This window comes from Cheilinus undulatus, linkage group 5, assembly GCF_018320785.1.
Source record: "Cheilinus undulatus linkage group 5, ASM1832078v1, whole genome shotgun sequence".
NCBI classification, from domain to species: domain Eukaryota; kingdom Metazoa; phylum Chordata; class Actinopteri; order Labriformes; family Labridae; genus Cheilinus; species Cheilinus undulatus.
This window is the reverse complement of record NC_054869.1, coordinates 2222708-2241381: the sequence shown is the minus strand read 5'-3', so window position 1 is coordinate 2241381 and position 18674 is coordinate 2222708. Positions and strand designations below refer to the sequence as shown.

General features: G+C 37.7%; 1 long non-coding RNA gene across 1 annotated transcript; it reads right to left on the bottom strand.

Annotated features, from left to right (window-relative positions):
• Positions 1–400: 400 nt before the first annotated feature.
• Positions 401–16758, bottom strand: LOC121510395. The gene is made up of 2 exons (XR_005991935.1): positions 16493–16758; positions 401–531 (listed from the first exon to the last, which is right to left on the bottom strand). It is a non-coding gene; the product is annotated as an uncharacterized LOC121510395 (long non-coding RNA).
• Positions 16759–18674: the final 1916 nt, after the last annotated feature.

Below are 18674 nucleotides of genomic sequence, written 5' to 3'. Positions count from 1 at the left end.
ATGAGAGAAATTAAATTCAGATTATCCTGTTGGGATTTTGAATCTGAGCTGAAAGTAGGATTAGTATCCTCCTGTGTCACTGAAAGGGTTTTTAAATCAACTCAAACTAATATAGCTTTAAAGGAATATTGTTGGGCAGTGTTTGACTAGAACAGAATTCTGGTAAATGCAACATACTGGCCTCTTAGTTCACTCCACACATTTGATACCATCACATCATTGCCATGGTACTGAACTGTACAACACAAGCTGTTTTTAAACTGCTGGTGAGGAAAACAAACATTATGATCAGAGTACTCCATAAAAATGTGATTCAGGAAAACTTCAGGAAAACATCCTGCTCGGTTTTAATAATCATTCACTCTAAATCCTTTAAGGAAAAAATAGAAATTAAATATAGTTTTGGTCTGCCAACATTTTTATTTGACATTGATGGCAAGCAATAAATCAAAATACAGAAATAATCAATAATCTTCTCATGGTCTTGTTTCTTTGCATGGATCATGGAAAGACATCAGCAGTAGTCTCAGTCTGGAAGAAGGAAGAAGATAAGATTCTATTATCTCAGTCAGCTGGAGAGCAAGTGTTCCAAAAGTCTCTCGGTTCTGCTGCGCAGCTTTGGTTCTGTCCGCCCTGAACTTGACTGGAAGTTCAAGAGAAAGTGTGGATTTATATTATTCCAGATCTAGAATATCCACAAATTAATGAATGGTGAAGCAGCTGTGAAAATAAGTGCTAATGCAGATTTCGGTGTATGCTCCCACCATGCCATTTCCTCTCATGTTTGACCAAAAGAATAGATCCATCTGACTGGCCACAGCTTCTGCCCAGATATAAATCTCTAAATAAGCAGTTCCATGGCTAAATATCAGCTTTAAATTATTAGGACCGATAAATATTTACATCACTATTTGCGGATGTTAAACAGATGCATCTATGCATCCCTAGATTTGATCCGTCACCCAGGCCAGGTCCCAGGCTCCACCATTTTCAAGAGGATCTGGCTGCAGACCTCTTTGGTGGGGCGTTCATCAGCAGACCTCTACACTGGGGCGATGACGTATATTTCCGTATATTACTCGAGCCAAAATTGCAAGACTTGGTAGATTTTCTATCTTTTTGTCATAAAACTGTGCTGTTGTGTAAAAATAGCCATGGCTGTGTCCAAAACCACTCACTCATTCCCTACTCCCTAAACACTAACCACTATATAGTGAGCAGTAGGGATGTGACGAGATCTTGTGCCATGAGATCAAAACGTCACGAGATGTCTCATCGAGGTGAAAATCATCTTGCGAGATCAATATTGCCCAGACACCAGGAGCAGCAGCTCTCCTGACAGAAAACAGTACCTAACTGGACATTATGAAAGATCACAGATGTCCTGGACACTTTAATACTGTTGTTTGACAGCTAATGAAGTAACGGAGCTGATCCGTGACCTATCCGTGACCTAGTCAGCTCTTGCTCCATCCCCCAGCCCCTCCTCCACGTGCACTACTCGGGGCTACGCATGATCCACCCATGCTTCCCCTTCTTCTGGTAGGTAGCTGTAACCTCATTGAAATTAAGATTCCAAACAAGATCTTAAGATCAAGATTTAATAATATTAAACCCTTTAGATTCTTATCAAAATTATATTCAGCAAACTTTTTTAAGTTTGAAAACAAATTTTGAGAACTCAATATCTGAAATATGATGTAACTCCAAAAGCAAATGAAGTTACTTTTAAAATTCTGAATGGTGTATATCCATCCAGTGACTTGTTGCACCAGCGTTTTGGATTTGAGTCTAATAATTGTGCATTTTGTGAAAACTGTGAAACTACTGATGATTTGTTTTTCCAATGTATGTACACAACAGCCCTCTGGCATGATATACATGATTGGCTGTACCCAAAGGTTTCTTGCTTAAATGAGTTTCTCAAAAGGACATCACATATGGACTAGTTATGGACAATAAGAAAAACTACTCTCTGGTAAACATTATTCTCACCCTTTGAAAGTTTTACATTCACAAATGCAGATACATGAAATCAGTACCAAAGTTTTTTATCTTTTTCAATGAGTTCTAATGTATATCAAAGCCCTTGAAGTCATGAAAAACAAAAAGACAAGGTAACTTCTGGACACTATAGAGGAATTCAAACTACAAGAAAAGCCCTAGCACTTTATTTTCTGTTTTTTGTTTTGTTTTTCTTTTATGAACTGCTCATTTATTATTATTTAATTTCTTACTTTTAACTTATTTTAATTTTCTATTTTGCAATTTCACCTAAGTGTATTGAACATGCACCAAGATCTCAATGCCACATTGTTTGTATTTTCATTCTTGTCAATAAAAAAAAAAGAATTAAAAAAGATCCTCAAATGCATAATAAGTTCATCATAATGGTGTGAAATGATTAAATGTTGCTGCTGGAAACCGTTGCAGCCTCTGCGAGTTCGTGTATATGCACAGACTCAGTACCGGTATCTGTCACTTTGTAACTTCGAAACAGTCGCTGCTTCAACATGTCTCGTTCTCCTCTCACCGTCTGTCAGTCACACTTCCATCAGCTGTTGGCTGTTCTATCATCAGTCAGAAGCTTAACATGAGTAATGCGACGGCTGTTGCCCTGCAGCGGTAAACAAAGCAAAACAAACTTAGTCTGACCACCATAGAGTCCACTGTTAGCTCCAAAAAGCAAAGTTCCAGCTCTACGTAAGCACGCCATGTTTGTTGTCTGACAGCAGGCAGAGCAGAGACACACTCACCAACACACACACCTGGGCGTCATGTCCAACACTGTCAAAGCTCATATGAGAAAAAAAGACTACAAAACAATAAAATAAGCTATTTATCTAAATACCTGTAAAAAACCAAGCAAACATGTTATTGACAGTCTTACAAAGTAATCCGTTCGAGTACTCAGATGACTTTTTTGGAGTAACGAATAACGTAACGCGTTAGTTTTACAATTCAAGTAATCCCGTTATTAGTTACATTTTCATAAAAGTAATCCGTTACTGAAAGAAAAATCCCAAATTTCCTCTCTCTTCAGTGGTTTCAAAAAGAGAAAAAGGAAAAAAAAGAAGCTCCTTGAAGCAACTGCTCTGTTTGTCCTTGTCTCTTCCTGTAGTCACATTGGCATATGCCGGCAGACGGTAAACATTCTGTGCCATTACGCGTGCATTGTTAGCTTGTTTAGACAGTGAGATTACAGAGAGGACAGCGGGCCACTGTGGAATTATCCCCATTATGATGGATTTTTGGATGAAAGGGACAAGAACAGCATCCTGGTGAAATGTAAGTTTAAAAGCTCTGTTTGCTTTCATTGAATCAGCTGTTCAGCTCTTCCAATTACGCTCTGTTATTACGCACAGCGTTTGAGTGATTCTGTCTGCCTCTGCTCAGCTTGTTGTCTGATTGTGAGCATGTTAAAGAGATGTAAAGGTCTTCCTGTCTGTTAGCGGTGTTCTCAGGCTGCAGAGATACAGATTATGGGCTGTAAATTATGCTGCACATTGGCATTAGAGTCTGCATATTTAAATGCAGATGTGCGGTCGTTATCTATCATTTTTACAACCACCAAGTGGAATAAGTGGCTAAAGGGTTTTATATTTAGTAACGCAAAAGGACTCTAACGCGTTACTTTTAGAAGCAGGTAACACAGTAACATAACAAATTACTTTTTTCAGTATGTAACGCAGTGATCTAATGAGTTAGTTTCTAAAGTAGTGCTACCCAACACTGGTTATTGACAGAAATAATTCTTTTGAGTGATTTAAATGTGGATGTCCTTAAAGAGGATGAGAAATAGTTTGATTTTACTGGTGCAGCTCTTTAGATTTCAGTCAGTTGTGAATAGTTTTTAAAGTACTTTTAGAACAATCGAAGTGATTCTATTATTATTATTATTATTATTATTATTATTGTTATTATTGTTATTATTGTAGCAATGGCAATGGGTGCACAGTGTAGTAAAATAAAGATGTGGTAGACTATTAAAATGAAAGTTTTCATTGGAAGAGCATTAAAATGTACAGTTTGAGTCAGAATTAGACAAGAAAAAGCATTGATAGCCTGTTCAGTACAACAGGAGTTAGTTCAAACATTTCTGAATAGACCTGAATGCTTTCCCATTATGACTTTCAGCTGTCTGAAGGACATATTTTCCACTTATATATTTTTTTTTTCCAAAATTAAAAAAAATTGTAAAATCTCATCTCGTGAGATAAGCGTCTTGTCACACCCGTAGTGAGCAGCATATAGTGGAATATATAGTGGACTCAACTACAAAACACAAATATGATTTCGGACACTACTCAGACCACGGGAAATGACGTCATCGCCGTCTCACAATTAAAACGTTTAGCTACAACGGCTGAGGATCGAAATTAATGGTAGAAATTCACTGAAAACTGATACTGAATGTAAGGTGTTTTTACGGTGGCCCTGAGAGCTCACAGCACTGCAACTTAAGAAAACACATGCAAAAAGGCAAAAAAACAGGCAAATTAAGAAAACATCTTCATCAATTTGACGACACATGCGCAGCATTTAGAAAACACGCTGCAAAGACCAACACAACACATTAGAAAAACGCGCTGCAAATAGACCACAACACATTCGAAAAACGCGCTGCAAATAGACCGCAACACAACGGAAGTGTTTCCAGAGGACACTTAAAAGTGATGCACACGTTCGGACACGCTTATTGATGTTGTTGACGCGGATTTTGAGTCACAGTGGTGCTGGAAAATGAGATAAAAAGTAAGTGTTTTTGATTAATTTTAACATTGTGATCGTATGATTCAGATATTAGCCTATTGCAGTGATCTGCTGTCAAACTATCGTTAGCCTTTTGCTTGTAATTAGCCTGCCAATTCTCGTAACCTGATGAAATAATACACACGGTTAATTCACTGTAAAACCATAGACTGTATATCGTGTGAAACACGCTGTTAGCTGGCTATAGTTACTATCAGAACCCTTAATAGGGGGCAAGTAAGTTAAACTACCGGTGGGTTTTGCTGACATGGTTTCACACTATATACAGTCTATGGTTTTACAGTGAATTAACCGTGTGTATTATTTCATCAGGTTATGAGAATTGGCAGCCTAATTACAAACAAAAGGCTAACGATAGTTTACCAGCAGATCACTGCAATAGGCTAATATCTGAATCATGCGATCACAATGTTAAAATTAATCAAAAACACTTTTTATCTAATTTTCCAACACCACTGTAACTCAAAATCCACGTCAACAACATAGATGTCAAGACGTAGATGACGCGTTCGCTATCTGATGGTACGTCTTTGGGGCCGCCATCTTGGCAAGGGCAAAAGAGTGAGAGTGCAACAGAGTTATATGGGCAGACAGCATTGAAAAAGCCAAATTCCTGTGCTGACCCCCACAGATACGATGGGTTTCTCCCTCTGATGGTAGTGGTCTGGCTTTAAATATGTACAGGACTTCCCACCGGGTTGTTTATTAAAAGTTGTTACCTTATTTAAAATACAATGCACCCACTGTTTTGGAAGGAAATGTGGAATCTTTCACTAGGTGTAATACTGACCGTCATCTGAATGTTAAAAGCCAGACTGGTCATTTTAATGTTGCTGGCAGAAAGCACCTCCTGGCTTTAAGTATTTATTTTTTTACTCAGTGTTATTTTAATGTCATTAAATACAATACTTAAAATATACAACTAGGTGATATAAAATTTTTTGGCGTTAGTAAAGCACGCAGTTCTTATCGCCCACTCCAAAAATATATTTGCCTTCATTTTCTGCTGTCCGACAAACCAATAAATCAGTCATCAGAAGACTGGTATTTGACTTAAATGCAGCAAAATTCTCTCGTTTTGACGATAAGCATTATTATATGCACCGCAGAGAGAGAGAGTCAGTGTGCACCGTGCTGTACAGACAGTGTGAGTATCAGTTTGATTTAGGCTTTTTAGACAACATAAAGATGATCAAAGAAGCCAGGAACATTCAGCTTTAACTTTGCTCTTTCCTTCTTTGTTTTGCAACTTTTTGTTGTACCATAAAGAAGAAAATCATGAGAAATTAGAAATCACGTGACTCGTCGGGACTTTTACCTGTTGAGACTTTAGTTTTCCTCATGTAGCTCTCTCTCTCTCTCTGCCTCCCATCTGATGATCCGCTCAGAAAATTTTACTGGAATCTGCTAGCTCTGCGGGTGTTTAAGTCAGAAATCCATCCCCTGCATGAGTAATTAAGCTGAGATCGGCCATTGTGTCCTCACATGGCTTATATGCACTGCAAACTCAAAAATCATCAGGTGAGAAAGGGCGTGACGACTCCCAGTGTATGCCTGCATGTAGCTTAGATTAAAGACCAGTTGCAAGATGAGAGGGAGAGAAATTATCTATATAAATCTATTTGGAGAAACAAAAACTATCTAATTATAGATTCTAAATATTCAATTACACGATGTTCCCTGTACACATCATAGACATAATAGGATTTTTAATTTAAAGTTGATCAGACCCACAATAAGTACCTCGATTGAACTCCAGTAAGTAATCAGTATGATGTTCAAGTTTTCATCTTTATAACAAAACAAATTTCATGTAGATTGGTTCAGGATTAAGCAAGGTAGGGCGGATTTTACAGGCAAAGTGGGCTTGTTAATAATGAGCGTTCACTAATCCCGCCAGTTCCAAGATGGCGGACCAGCAGATGCAGAGCGGCTACGTTTAATAGCTGTGGACGCGTCATCTATGTATCCATATCTATGGTCAACAACATCAATAAGCGTGTCCGAACGTGTGCATCACTTTTAAGTGTCCTCTGGAAACACTTCCGTTGTGTTGCGGTCTATTTGCAGCGCGTTTTTCTAATGTGTTGCGGTCTATTTGCAGCGTGTTTTTCTGATGTGTTGTGTTGGTGTTTGCAGCGCGTTTTCTAAATGCTGCGCATGTGTTGTCAAATTGATGAAGATGTTTTCTTAATTTGCTTGTGTTTTGTCTTTTTGCATGTGTTTTCTTAAGTTGCAGTGCTGTGAGCTCTCAGGGCCACCGTATGTTTTTCACAAAAAAAAAAATACTAACAGATGAAAAAATGTGTTTTTAGTGGTAAAATAGTATAGATTTTGTGTTTATTATCACTTATTTTTGCATAAAGAGGATGGTCTCATATCTTTTAATCTTTATAGGGGGATAAAGTTAATCCATTTTGAATCAGATTTGCTCGTTCGTCCGTCATGTTTGAGAGTAGCAACCATCATCGCCCCAGTGTAGAGGTCTGCGGCTCAGGCAACGTACGTCATCGCCCCACCATAGAGGTCTGCAGCCAACAAAACAGGTCACAACTCATGAACTCAAGGATCTCCGGTAAACTGGACCTCCCATGTCTTAAGTACCATAAAGAGTAGAGACGCAAAAGATTAGCAGATATTAGTTGAAAAAGTTGATTATTGGTATCAGCACATCTGACATTTCTGCTAATACTTTGGCTCTCAATGTCAGAAATGTAAGCCGTATGAACAAATTTGGAGGAGTTTTAGACCGACTGGCCTTTCAGCTGAAGTCTTCTCTTTGATCATCCTGATTCCTTACACTCTAAAGTCGACTGCTGCCACTACTACTGCTACGTACCTCACACAGCCCAACTTCAAAAATACTGAAATAGCAGAAATGGATACCAGAAAAAAGTCTAAAGGCCCTTTCTACATTAAAGGCATTAGGGGTGTTAGAAAATATCAATACTCTAAAATATCGCAATATTTTGTGACACTATACAGCAGGGGCCGGATTCTGGATTCAGAACTAACATAAGGGCCTAACAGCATCACCTTTTTAACCATAAACTGTCAACCTTGTTTCACCAGTAATAAAATATGAAAACAAAAACCTTAGCACTGATGATAAACAATTTTGACATTTTAAAAGATACGTTTTTAGGCTCACAATCTGAGAAAAGTACATTTATTAGTTCAAAATGGTCAAAACATGAAATTGAAATTACATGTTTTTTAATGGCAAATATATTAGAAAGAAAGTAAAAATCGTGAGTTTAAAAGGTAAAAATATGAAATAAAATTTCTAATCATGAAATTAAAAGTCAAAATATGATTCAAAATTTTAAGTTTTTAGTCTAAAAGGCCAAACTATGGGATTATTAAATAAAAGTTTGGAGTTGAAAATATGAGGTAAAATACAAAATAATTGGTTGAAAACGCCAAAATATCACTTAAAAATTTAAATTATGAATCTTAAAAGCTCAAAATATTCTATAAGAAGTCAAAATTATGAGTTCAAATGCTCAAAGTATGACATTAAAAGTCAAAATCTCAAGTTTGAGTCCTAATTGTGAGATGCTAAATTGAAAATGTGAGATTAAAACACAAATTAATCTCTTTTCCCACTTTCCTGACTTCTTATCTAAATATTTTTACTCCTAACTTTTTCAGATTTTGTAACTTAACAAGAATATCTCAAACCATCAAGGATAAGTTTACATTTTTAAAATTGAGAGAATCTGCAGACCTCAGACTGATGGGCCAGTTATAACAGAAATATGAGATCATCTTGCAGGCCGGATTTAACTGTTCCACGGGCCGGATTTGGACCCCGGGCCTTGAGTTTGACACCTGTGCTATACACTATCGATATTTCATGAATCAATCATTTACTTTGTTGGTGTGGTAGTTTGTGATGTAATTTACCTCCCTGACGTTGGCGGCAGGAATTTGACTCTTTCCTCCAGAGATGCACACAAGTCATTTTTTCCAAGTCCAAGTCAAGTCTCAAGACTTTGGTCATGAGTCCAAGTCAAGGCTCAAGTCTCTAGTCACGAATCCAAGTCAAGTCTCAAGTCTTTGGCCACGAGTCCAAGTCAAGTCTCTGACGGTTGTAATGAGCGTTCTATGATCTGCCTCTGATGTCCAGTCTGCTTAGACCACTGCATTTTTCTATCTGAGGAATTTAAATCCTGGACTGTATTATCACCATCAGTAGGGTGGGGTATTGTCTGTGGCCGGCTCGCCATGGTGTGCGCATGTGTACACTTACTATGAACAGGGCTTGACATTAACTTTTTTTTCCACACCAGCCAATGTGACTATTGGTTAATAGCCACTCAGTGTTTCACTAGCCACAGTTCTGTTGTTGGGAATGTATGTGCTATATATCACATGTACCTCTGCTATAAGATCCCTCATCAACATGATCAATATCAGCTTTCCTCTTAATAAAGCTCCTCTCTGTGTACATATGAATCACTACAGACACATGAGTCAGACTTCACTGATACAGACAGACACTGGAGATTAAATGTTCTTGTTATTTGTCAGATATATTTCTTTAATGGTAGTAATCTTACACAAAAACACTAACTGGTAATGAACTGTTTATTCTGAAATAAAATAAAAACTCAATAATCATTTCTAATTCTCACTCGGACAGATCTTCAACAGAGTATGCTGAGTATTTTTCCATTCTCCTTAAGAAACTTCTGTCCTCATTTATGGTGTAAATTTCTTTATATGGGTAAAATCAAGCTAAATTTTACTTTATTCAGCTGAAATCTCCTGGACTCCTTAGTTACTCATTTATCTGTTACAGCCTCGTATTTATCTGTCTCTGTTTCTGCCTCCATGAACCGTATTTAAAGTTTTAATGTTCCTATCATCTTTTATGTCTGTCCATTATCAATAAGTGACAATGCAGAGATTCCAACATTAATTTGTTGCCCATAAACATATGATATTAAGGGAAAATTATCCAAATCATTAGGGATGCACGATATTATCTGTAGTATGTCGGTATCGGCCGATAATAGCTTAAAAAGTTAATTATCATTATCGGCCGATAGTAAAATTTACGCCGATGTGCACGGCCGATAATGTGACGTCATAATTAAGCGCACGCGATGACGCCAGACATGCGCCAACAACAATAAACAACATGTCAGCTGTGGGAGAAGTCTGAGGAGTGGGAACAAGACAGCAAAGCAGCTGTTTGCATTGCTTGTTAAAGTACTTCAGATGCGTGGAGGAGCTTGGCAACATGCCTTTAACACCACCAGTTTAATTTCGCATCTAAAAAACCGCCAACCTGATGACTGCAAGGACTATAACGAATGACAAAACTTTGTGCCAGGGAAAACTCGGCAGCAGCCTCTATTTCAGTCATTCAACAAAGCTAAAAATACAGCAGAGACCACCCAAAGTTAAGGAGCTGAACAGGAAAATCATTGAATTTATAGTTCTTGATAATCAGCCTTTCAGCGTGGTGGAATATACCGCTTATGGTGCATTTAAAGCCCCGCTACGTTATACCTAGCAGGCGCTTATAGCCTTACCTGAACTGCAAAAGTAAGTTTCCAGTCATGTAGAGAAGCTCCTCGTTAAAGCTAAACATATTAGCTTCACCACAGATATATGGACATCAAGTGTCCGTCCTATTAGCACATTTAGCCTCGCTGCCTCCGTGGATAAATGAGGATTTCACTCTGAAAAAGGCTGTCACTCAAACACTCACAGGAGTGCTCACTCAGCAGCCGCAGTTGCAGCCGCTTTTGGTAACATGTTTGGGACATTGAAAACAGAGATAAAAAGAACGTGCACGTTTTCCTAAGTGACATGCGTGAAACATGGCAAAAGCAATGACAGACTTCTGTGTGCCGTCTCCCATGCACACTCGAAGGTGGACGAAGGTGTGTCCAGCATTGGAGATGTTTGTGTCACTGTGTTGTTACAGAGCTGTTTACAGTGAAATGCCCATTAAACTTGGTTGCTTAATTAGTTTGTGCTGTTCAGGCAGAATCAGGAGAACTACTTTAGTTGAAGTTTTATTTCTGTTCATCTTGAGTCTCAGAAGTTTGGAATCATAATTAAGCTCTGAACTATAGCTAGATTTTTTTTTGCATTTAAGAATCTTTTGTTGTTGTTATTTGAAGCCCTTTGTCAGGAGTATCTCAGGGAGCCATCCTGCAAACTGACTGAGTAATAGGGATAATCAGTCTAAATTTATAAGCTATTTCTTTTTTGCACTGTGGAGCTCAGAGTAAGCAGGTTATTTTGCTGCTGCTTATTGCCCTCAAAAATGCAGATGACTTGGGCTGTACTGTTAAAAATACATGTAAGCATGTAATACACATGTAACCCAAAGACATTACTGTAAGTTTGTCATTAGTGTATGGCTGTATTTGGAAAAAAAAAAAAATACATATATACATATATATATATATATATATATATATATATATATATATATATATATATATATATATATATATATGTATATCCTTCAGTTCTGATAAAAATCAAATGTTTTGTCAGTTTGTACAAAAAAAGGCTACCAATATTTAAAAAAAATTGTAGTCTATGAAAGAACTGTTTTCAACAGTGGAAAAAATGTAATTAAACATCAGTATCGGTATCAGCGAAAATTTGTTTCAAAATATCGGCATATCAGATATCGGCAACAATCCAACATCGTGCATCCCTACAAATCATATTTCAATATTGCACACACCCATGGCTCACGCGGGCGACACAGAAACATACATAGCTGGGGGGCACACACAAACAGCGCTGACACTGATCCTCCAGTAAAAGAGGAGGTTAAATGCAAGAGAAAAGAGATTCGGTATTCTGAAACTTTTGCCCTCAACAGACTGAAGCTTGAAGTCTGCAGTCTACCAACATTTTAGTGTGCGTTTCAGAGTAGGTGTGTGCGTTTGCGTCGCGGTTGCAGCATGAATGAAGATGAGGAAGAGAGGAGAGCAGCTGTTGGTGATGTGTAAAAGGTGCACGAACCGTCAAACGTAAGGGGAGGAAAGGGGCAAAAATTAACTGGGGGACAAGAGATCATGATGGAAAAATTAAAAACCAAAGATTGTGCACGAGTCCCAAATCACAAGTCTGAGTCAAGTCGCTTGCGCGCGTCTCCAAGTCAAGTCTCAAGTCACTGATGTGTGCGACTTAAGTGCGACTCGAGTCCAAGTCGTGGACTCGAGGGCCCATCTCTGCTTTCCTCTTCTCCTCTTTCTGAGCGAGCTAGTCGCTTGTATGTACTGCAAGATAGGTCATACCAGAGTGAAATACTCAGACAACACAGCGAACCTGTGAGTTGGACATCATAGTGACAGCATTATAGCTATCAGCTAAAGCTAACAAACAAGCCTGTTGGAGCTACCGCTGGTCTGTACTCGCGCAACCATAATCACAGTCAATACTTCATTCTATTTGTAAGGAACTGCATGACGGCTCCCATAATACAATTAAAAAAAAACTCTGGGCCTTCATGTCATGCCCTCCCCACAACACAGTTCACCAGTCCTTAAAGCTGGACATGAGGATCAGCTTTTCTCTCATGGTCTCCCTTCACTAACACCTGGTTGTATTGTGATGAAATAATACTGATATAACATGAAATAGAATAGATTGGAGTACATTCACTCTATATCGATTCAGTTTTTCCCTTTTCTTTTAAAAATTCCTGAAAGCATTTTAATTCATTACAAAAAAATGGAAAAATTCCTCATCTCCAGGCTGCACAAAGAGAGTTAAAATGCTCGATGATGCAGGACTTACACCTTGTTTTCATAGCTCAATTCTGTTTTCTTATATTCCATATCAACTTAAAATAACAGTAGCTATATATTTATATATGTGGATATATAACATTTACAAAAAATAGTGCAATATATCGATATCAGCACCCCTGGATTGCAATAGGGGGTCATATCATCAGATTCTGGCCAAAAAAGGCTTCATAACCTGATTAATTGAAATGTGACTTTTATCATTTTCATATAGTGTAATGCAGAAATTCTTACATCTGTTACATAAAGACCTTGAATAAAAATAGGTTCAAAATTACATTTGGGTTTCATTTTTTCCTTTCACTGCTTTGATGATGAAATATTGTTTGTTGTTTTATTTCAGTGAACTTTGGCAGATAGATGGTTCCTTGCCCTCTCTCTTAAAATCACTGGGGATCTTTGTTTGGTTACCACTAATCTACAAGATTAAGAAGTAAAAGAGCTCTAAATAAACCTCATCTATGAAGCTGATTTATAAGACAGGTAAGCTGCACACGTCTCTCATCTATTTAGGGCCCAAACACAAAAGTTAAGACACATTTCTGATTTCAGATTCACTCATCACCTTAGATTCTCTTTATCCCTATTGTGTTTATTTCCTTATTTGAAAGTAGCCTCATAATAATCATTGTTCCTCCTGCCATTCATTCTTAGTCTATTTTCATTCTGAAGCTTTTCCTTAAACCATCGTCTCTTTCTTTGAGTTACAGTTCACCTTCTTAAAGCTACCATCTGAATTTAACAAGAAAATCCACAAACAAATGAGTGATAAAATCTTATAAAGATATCAAAGAAATGTAAACAAGACTTGTTAAGATCATTTAGGACCAATGGTTTTAAAAATCAGAAGTTAGAGATTTAAAGGCAGGAGAAATGAATCCAACAAAAAATGCAGGCAAACTCATGCATGAGGCTGCAGGACGTGTGTGGAAACATATTTCCAGAGTTGCTCCTATAGGCTGCGGCCTGCCTGCACTCACACAAACACTCAGACAGAGAGACAGAGAGAGAGAGAGAGCGGGAGAGAGAGAGAGAGAGCGGGCGAGCGAGAGGGCGGAGGAAACATATATAGGGCAAAGAGCACATTCCGCCATACAATCCCAGAAACCTTCATCTAATACCTACTATTCCTGTCCCTTTAGCCAAAGTGGCAATCTGAAACCCTCCTCATATAGGAAACTGAGCGGGCGGGGGCTACACCAGGGGAGGGGTCTTTGTTTTTTCCAACAGAAGTTTACAATCAGCTCAAACTGCTCATTTTCCTGCCTGATAAAACACACATGCAGCGCCATGTCACTTCCCACAGCAGCACGGGACCAGCACACGGCTGCAGGACGGCTGGACTTCAAGCTTCAGAAATAACCCTCCTCTTTATTCTCTTAGCTTTAAGAACACCCTCTTGGGAGAATGTCTCCTTTCTGACAGAATAACCAGGTCATACGTTTGTCTGAGACGCCGTGTTTTCCTTTTTTTCTCTCCATATGTCCCTGTTATAAAACAGTGTTAAATATTAAAAAACACTGCAGCCACCCTGAGCACACGCTGCTACAATCACAAACTCCTCCACACACAAAATTAACTCCTATTCGGCTTAAACTCAGACATTTTACAGGGAAGTTCCCACGGATCCCCTCATCTTTAGCTGCTGCTTTTCCTGATTTATTCATGCAAAATAAAAAAACGTACAGCTCACTAAAGCAGCATACATTTAGTTTAAAATATGAATTATTAATATGTCTTAAACATAACCTTTATGTCACATATAGGGCTGGGAAGTATCTCAAGTTAAAAAGAATAAACAGGATAAAGAGTAAGGCATTGTCTCTACAGCCCTATACTGTAGTTTGTGTCAGATTAAATAACATGATCATTTCTTCAATGAGAGAATCCTTGTATTAACCCACTAAAAAGAAAAGGAGTGAGGTCAAATGCTCAGTTTACAGCTGTTCACAGTAAGAACTAACTATAGGCTTACTGATCAGAAGAGAATCTGAAATATTTAGGCGGACATGGGAGGGGCTAATTTTTGATTTTATAAATGTAGGAACATTTACGTTCCACGTTAAATCAGTGATATACAACAGAAACTAAATTTAAGTCCTGCTGGATAATTTGATGTTTTAAAGATGAGAATTGCTCTAGTACACTTTCTTAATTGCCTGCATATATTTGTTGGCAACAGAGCACAAGCCTGCCAGTTCCATCAACTCTTCCAAGTGTTGCAACCAATTTATACAAGTTGGGCATTTCTCTCCGCCTCTTTTGGTTAAAAATTATCTCAGAGGACCATCACATTTCTGCAGTCTTACACAATTTCTTTTTGTATTTAAGGAGCATTTATGTTTATTTAAGAATGATATTGGAACTGCAGAAACAAAAATAAAAACCCAAGACACTGATTGGGAAATGTATTATTTCTAATTTCAAAAAATTACAGAGCCGGCTTCAGCACACCACCTACATCTGTGTGATTTGTGTGATTTATACTATGCCCTCTATTTTGGTTAACAATATCATAGAGGATTGTCGCTTTTCTAAATCATCATTTTATGTATTTTCATTTGAGGAGCATTTACAGTAGATATTAGTTAAAATCAAATGGAATACCGGTTTGGTACCAAGACTACAAAAATAGACGTTCCAGTCACCAAATGTTGGTAAATCTACAATTTGAATCCACAAAAAATTCAAGAGAAGTCCTGCATACAGTCTGAAGTAGTACTGGTGAGGTTTTTCAAAATTTGCCAACAGATTTGTGCAACTTAGCCACTACTCTCTCTCATTTTGGTTTAAAATATGACTGCTTATCATTAAGTTTCAGCCATCTTAATGGGAATTCATTGCTTTATATCTTTTTTTTTTATTTGAGGAGCAGTTATATCATTAACATTTATATTATTGTTTAAAAAAAAAATAAAACTGATACCTTTTTGATGCACACCCAAAAACTGGATTATTTTTAACAGACGTTATTTTTAAATGGCATTCATACTCCCACACACTTTCTCAATTGAGCAAATATGTTGGAAAGATATTTTTAAATTGTTACTAACAGATTTGTGCAATGTCTCTCTATGCTGGTTAAAATGTGAATGAGGATTCTTACCTTCCTGTCCTCTCACTGGGGAATCATCAGTCTAGAAACATTTTTAAATTGAGGAGCATTATATCAGTGAAAATCTAATGATATTAAAACCAGCTTTAACGATACAACAGAGGGGCAAACTCCTGCACACTGTCTAAGTTCACAAACCTGTTAGAACCTGAGAGGTTTTCCAGAGATTACCCACTTCTTCATGAAGATTCTGTACGTTTGTTCCCACTGATTATTAAAATACCAGAGATTTAATCATTTCAAAGACATGGTATTTGAGAGTACATAAAACTGTGACAACCTGGATATAAGAGCAATGTTGCTGCTGTTTTACACGGTTTAGGCCATGGGTTTGAGTTTATTGAAAGTTTAAAAATAAAAAATGTAAATATGATAGAGGTCCTGTTGGTATCTAGGTTTGCGAGTGTGTCCCACTCTCATTGGTGGCACATTGCTTCTGTTGAGCTAGGACCCTCTTTCAGCCCCTGGCGGACCTCTGTCTGCCCCTGGACCCCAGTTTGAACCTCATATGATAGCAGGCTAAGTTTTGATATCTCAGTTTAATCACTAGCACGGGATCGTAGCTGTCAATCACTCCCTTTATCACGCGTGAACTCACGTGTACACGCGCACGCTTCGTCTCCCCACTTCTCTCTTTTTTCTCACACAATCAGAAAAAAACACACATTCACAGTGAAAACACGCACACAATAGCTGCTGCACAGCTCTTTAAGCTACGAGAGCTCGAGGAAGCTCCAATCAGACCCAGCAACACCCACGGACACCCACCCGCGCCGTCTCCTCGTCTTTGCGCGCAGCAGCGGTTCTGTACCTGGCAGAGGAAGGGCCGGTCCGTGCAGCTCCCAGCACAGAAGAAGAACAAGAAGAAGAAGGAGAAGAAGCACAACGGGAGTTAAGTTGCTCACTCCAGCGGGGAAAACCCTCCCTCCGTTACCGTTAATTCCCTACAGCCGCGTGCCGTTCCTCCGCGGTGACGCTTCGCAACGCGTAACGGCTCCTCCGTCAGAACAAATCATGTTTCGTCTGTTGGCAACCTCACGGCCTCCCAGCTCCGGACTCCATCTTTGACTAGTTGACATTCAGCTCTTGCCGAGACAAATTCCTTATTTGCATACCAGTCTGCTATTGGTCTGTTCCAGCGCTCGTCTGCGCGCTCATTGGTGGAAAATTTATCTCATCCCCTTCCAGATTGGTCACATTCCGAGGGGACGTCAGTGTCGAGTTTAATTTTAACAATGAACACAAGTTCTCTCTTCCATTCACAAATTTCTCATTACGCGCCTCTGAGGGGCTCCGCGCGATTTTGAGCTCCAAATAAAAAGGAAATAAAAACAACAGAAGGATCGTCAGGCTGCTGGTTATGGTGGCCCTGAAGATCCAAAACGCAAAAACATTTTAAGGTCGGCATAAAACATTTCAGTGAACACAGAAAAAAAGAAAATTATTCAGAGACGAATCATCAGCAAAACATTGTAAAAGATAGCAAAATAAAACATTTCATCAAAATTTGATGGGAACATGTAAAACCATAAAAACAGATCAATTAATTAATTAATTAAATTTTGTGGAACACACAAAATTGTGTCAAAACTCAAACATTTTTATCATCATATTAAAACATTAAAAAAAGTTTAAAAAACCTTGAATGAAACACATGAAATATTTAATGAAAGATAAACAAAAACTAAGGCTGCTAAATGGTTAATTTTTTTAATTGACACTTACCTACTTAATTACATTTAATCTCCTTATTTTGAAATCAGATTCTTTGCATTTTAAAATATTTTTATTTCATTTTGGATTTTTGCTCGTTCTTTAACTAAACGTTACTGACTTCCTGTTTAGATACGGCGCTGCTTTTATTTTGAAAGAAAATAAGGAACTATTGGTTGACATGAATTTAACCACAGATAAAGGAATTTGTGATCAGGGCTGGAAAGTAACTAATTATATTTACATTACTGTAACTGAGTAGCTGTTTTGTGTACTTCTACTTTGTCGAGTATTTTTTAAAACCACTACTTTTACTTTTACTTAAGTATATTTTGAGTGAAGTATTTAACTTGGTTATGTTGGGAAAAGCATCGAGCATCAAGTAAAAAATGAAACACTAAAAGCCACAACCAGGAGGTCCAAGCTTTCTGCCAACATGAACACAACCTGTCGTTTCTCTTTCACATCATGACGGCCAGTAAATGCACACAGCAGAGAATATTTCCTCCCTAAACAGCTGCTGTATTCTACTTTAGGTTCAAACAAACCTGATTATAAAGAACCAGGTTGAAGGTCCACATTATCTTGTTGTTATTGCACATTCAGGACAGGTCAGATTTCTCTGGCTATTACAGTACTCAGTACTTTGAGGACACTTTAAATGACTGACTTTTGACTTTTACTTGAGTAACTTTAGAGACCAGTACTTTAACTGGAGTACGACAGTCTGGTGCTTCTTCCACCTTTGCTTATTTGACATCACTGGCTGTCATGAATTAACCAAAGTGTACTGAAAGGGACAATAAAGCATGAGATTAAAAAAAATAAATGTATTACTTACGGAGCTAAATGAATCACAGTTGATGTATTAAGTCCGAGAGGCCTAAAAAAAATGATTGTTAAAATATTTTGTGTTTTGTCAAAACAAAAGAACTTTTTTTCAGATGTCAAGATATGTAACGTTTGGTAGCAGATCATTTCTTGAAACAAAAAAGTCACAAAATTATTCCATCAAATGCGAGGCATTTGGAATCAAATATAAATGATAAAATGGAAAAAAAAGTGAAATAAAAAGAATTTTGAAAACATAAAACATTTAATGAAACCAAGACACAGTTACAGAAATGTAGAAACATTTCACAGAGAACGAAAAACATTTCATAGAACAAAAACATTTGAGAAATGTAAAATTAAAGAAAATTAATGAAATGTTTTGCAAAATGTTTTGAGAAGAGTTTGTAAAATGTAAGAGTTACAAACATTTCATGACATGCTAAAAT